At 35.7% G+C, this 4,775-nt stretch overlaps 1 pseudogene; it reads right to left on the bottom strand.

Annotated features, from left to right (window-relative positions):
- Nucleotides 1-1,082: 1,082 nt before the first annotated feature.
- On the bottom strand, nucleotides 1,083-3,854 carry LOC146665532 (uncharacterized; annotated as a pseudogene).
- Nucleotides 3,855-4,775: the final 921 nt, after the last annotated feature.

Consider the following 4,775-nt stretch of genomic DNA (forward strand, 5'->3'; position numbering starts at 1 on the left):
GATTGCGTTTTGGACCTAATTAATTTGATTAATTATGATTTAATTAATAGTTTCATCTATATGCTAAATGTTTAGGTATCAACAAAACAAGTCTAGAAAGGTTCCTGAGTTGTCATCTATACATTGTAATTAGGTGTTTGGACCTTTCAGAGGTCTTCAGCAAAGGTCTGACACTTAACTACAGAGTACAGGTGACAACTCAAGAACCTTTTTACACTTGCTCACACGTTACCATTTATAACATTCAAGATCCTTGCACTTCAATAGAAAACTCTTACGCCAAAGCTTACATAAAGTGTAAATGCAAAAAAAGGGTGCTGCATCAACAACTTTATTTACTGTGAGCCTTGACAAGGCAAAGCTTCTACAGGGAACAACACCGCATAAGGCAATATTAAATGCTTAAAGTTCATGAACAAAATTTAAACATTGGAAATAACTTTCCGAGTTTCAACAAAGTGACATTGTAAATCACTTAAATCACTGTATGTAATGCAATTACAGAAAATATTTAAGTGACACAAAAAGGTAAAAACGATTTAGTCCCCAGTTACAAAAATCTGATTCAGAATTTTAAGTTTTCTATTATATAATAAATTTTACAATAAAAAATGCGTATAGCAAATCTCAAAATATTCTTAATTAAATGCTAAGACCAAAAATCCAGTACTTAACTTGAGTACAGGTGACAACCTTAGAACCTTTTCACATTTGTTTGCACATACACTTTAACATTTATAACACTCAAGATCTTTGACCTGCAATGGAAACCTGGTACACGAGAACTAATATGAAGTGTAAATACAAAATAAATTGTGTTGCTTTAACAACTTGAACAAAAGCCTTCAATGAGGCAAAGCTTAAACAGGGAAACAACACTGCATAATGCAACATTAAATGGTGTGTAAAATAAAATGTAAACATCTGAAACAACTTTCCAGTTTCAACTAAGTGACAGTGCAGTGTAGTACAGTTGTAGGTCTGCAATGGCTACAGTCTGCAGAATTACCACAGCAACTCAAACTAAAGAAAATGTTGTGAAACAAGAAAATATATCCATCTGGGTAATTTTGTCCCCAGTTCAAAAAACTCAGTTTCTGAATTATGTTTTCTTTTCCACAATCAAAAAAAAAAAAAAAAAAAAAAAGCATTCAGTAAATCTCTTAAATATTAAAAGCTATGACAAAATATTTACAAACAAGGATCAACATATATACAATTTATAAACTTTTAAACAGTGAAACAGAGCACTTATTTTGGGGGACATTTTGATCTAGAAGAGTCATTGCGTCTCCTTTTGGCAGAGTTTGTTCTTCAGCACTTGTATTTTGTTAGACAGTTTTTTGTCTTCCAGTCCCATGAGCACCTTCTGGAAGAACTCAAATGTGTAGCGAAGTGGCTTTGGGTAACTCAGATTGAGGCAGTAAATTAGCCCAAACAAAAGTGCACACCCGCTCGCCACATCGTGAAGATCCTGCAAGACGGTGCATCTCTCGATAATGATGCCAACATCTTCAAGGGAGTCATCAGGCTGTGCTCCTTCATGGATTATTTTATAAACACCCAAATCCATCCTCTCGAGCTCTTCAGCTTCCATCACGTTGAAAGCCTGAAAAGGACAGAAATATTTTAAATCAGTTGTATTTTGGTCATCGCATCATCTATTCACTCCATTTTAGTTAAAATGGTCCACACTACCCTAATTACACATATCCCTGAATGAGACTGAGGAGAACAGACCAAAGAAAAATGTGGATTTAAGACTATCAAATAAAGACCAAGAAGAAGATACATGAAACATGGACAGAGGGCAGAAGGAGTATGCATTAATAATATTATCAATATTCTGCTGACCAGGGTCATTTTCTTTAGTTTCGCATAAAACAATGTAAGTGAATGGAAACAAAATCCTAGTATTTCCCATGCACTTTATTGTTGTAAGCTAATTTAAAGAAAACTGATTGCTGCCAGATCAGGAGAATGCCTGGGGCCTGTTTAGAAAATACATTTTTCAACTTACAAAACTCTGGGAATTATGACAGTCAAAATTTTACTGAGGGGTGGAATATCCCTTTAAAAATAAACTTACCATGTTCTCTTTGATGAGATTTTCAGGGTTCTCATTCAGGTATATAATCACAGCTTTAAGGATGCATTCACGCTTCACTTCGATTCGGGAACTCTAAACAAAACAACACATGCAGCGCAATTACTTTTTTGAAGTTTTTAGAGACCCCCACAGAACTTAAGTCAATTTTTATTGTTGTTTAACCAATTCATAATTGTTTCTAAGTAAATTTTAAACATGCTTTTTGCAAGCAAGTAGTATTTTGTGTTAGAGAATGAGAAGCTTACCAATTCATACCCATAAAGATTATAAGTTATGAGTCCAATTACACTGATTGCGATACATTGGGTCGTGGAAAATGCAGCTTTAGCGTGGTGTACCACCTGAAAGAAGGAAGAAAAGTGTTGTTGCATAGGAGTGCTGTTCAAAGGAATCAAAAACATTTTGATAGAGATTTCCAAAAATTAATGACAAAAACTACACACTGTCACGTTAATATGAGGTATGCGGGCTACCACCACATTTGCAGTATTTATACCAAGAGTGAAAAAAAATAATCTATTGTGTCACTGAGTTGTGGCGAAATGTGAAATGTTGTCTGCCTTTGTCTTTTCTCAGTGTAGCTAATTATTCCTTTGGACAATTAATGAGTAACAAAAAAAAGAAAAGAAAAAAGCTACAATGCCAGCAGCAGCACTTATGGCCTCTAGGGGCATGAGTTACTTAGTTCTGCTTTGTGTCAGGACCAAATCCAGAATATAAGCCAAAAGCGAGATGAAAAGTATAACGCAGGAGAGAACAAGCATGAAATGACCCAAGAAAGTTAAAAATACAGGTTAATAACCAGACCTGAGATCAACCTGCAACTAATCTATTAGTTACAGAACATTTTAACAAGACAGAATACCTGTGAAATTGCAGACAACGCTGCTGTGATCCGCCGCGCTGTTTCCCCTCCTTTTTTTTCATAGAATCTTCATCAACTGGTCAGAGTACTGGTCAAGACTGCTCATGAATGTGGACAGCAGTGGAACTGTGGTGATTCGGGTGAACTCCGCATTGATCTACAAAGTTCAAAAATAAATTTTTTAAACAGTTCAGCTCAAAACGGGACTAAATCCAGACCAAACCTGATCTAATCCCAGACAAAAAGTTCTGGTGCTGTCCAGGTTTGATTTAAAGAAAAAAAAAAAAAAAAAAAAAAGGGGGGGGAGGGGGGGGAATTGGTTAATCAGATGGGAATGTGCAAAATCAATTACGATTACAAAAAAGGAAAAAAAAAGATTTTTAAATCGACATAAGTTATTCCAACATGCCACCCAAAACATTTATAGATGGACCGGCAGAATCAGGTGGCTGCAAAAGAGTGCCTCACCCATGCAGTACAAAAAAAAAAAAAAAAAAAAAAAAAAAAAAAAAAAAAAAAAAAAAAAAATCACAAAATGCACAAATTTTGCACTTTAGTTGTAAAAGGAAACTGACGTGTATCATGTTAGCAACGTCCTGTTTTCCCAAAATTTTTCATTCTATTAGAGCTGCCCTTCTCACAACACAATTTAGCTGCACTAAGCTGAAAAGACATCAGCTCGGTGACATCAGCTTTGTAGCAGTACTTTTCTGTTCACGGCCAGTTTTTAACCAAGACTCAAACTCATACCTCAGGTACTTTGAAGAGGGCCGGCCATCTGCTCTTGAACTCTGCGATGAATGGCATCTCTTCAATCACCTCTCTTCTTCTGTGTGCAAATGTCTTATCCATCTTTGTTTTGATTATTTGATCGTTGTTTGTTTAAAGAGCAAAGCTTACAACACCACATTCATAACCTAAAAGACCAAATAAGAGAGTTCAAAATCTAAAATTGCGTATTAAGGAAAAAGTAAATAATATGAAAGCATTAGGTACCTTCAACATGCACTTTTGGAGCACAGCTCAAATCTCTGCAGCTCCAAATTCCACAACCAGCAACCTGAGAGAAAAAGAAAACCAGAAAAAATGAATCGTGTACAGTGAGACACATGCAAAGGGGTAGCACAGAGATGGTCTAAACTTAAGAACACTCCTGTTTCTTTTAAAATGTATTAAAATGTATTAATAATACAAGTTAAATTTCAAATTTCAAACGTTTGAAAATGTCATCGTTGTCCAAACAGGAACTTTAGAGTCTTGAGGTTTGTTGATAAAAAGATTTTAAAATGGCAGAGCTGATCCAAAAGTGTTTGTGTGGGAAGCTAACATGAAGGTGTTTAAAAGAAAACACACACACACAAAAAATTAAGAACACAAAAAAATAAGAACGCACACAAACACAAAGAGCACACAAACACAAAGAACACAGAAACACCAATGTCCCAGGCAGGATGTAGACCCAAACGCAGGACTCGAACTGAAAGAGGCTACTTTATTGCAGTAGAAAGAATTCCACAAAAACATAAAGTTGCAAAAAACAAAACCACATTAGAAACTAAAAACTATTAATAAAAACTCTGGGAAACCTGGAAACTCAAGGAGCACGGAAGCCAGCACAGCATGGTGAGGGAACAACACAACAGAGAGCAAAGGAGAACACAGGGCTTATATACACAGGGGAGTAATCAGGGAATGGGAAACAGGAGAGAGACACAACTGTGAGAAATTAGACTAACGAGACAGGGGAGACGTAAAACTGAACACACTGACATCAGACTGGGATTATCAAAATAAAACAAA

This window comes from Rhamphochromis longiceps, linkage group LG7, assembly GCF_057381845.1.
Source record: "Rhamphochromis longiceps isolate RC_006_pf linkage group LG7, R_longiceps_female_GT1.1, whole genome shotgun sequence".
Lineage (NCBI taxonomy): Eukaryota > Metazoa > Chordata > Actinopteri > Cichliformes > Cichlidae > Rhamphochromis > Rhamphochromis longiceps.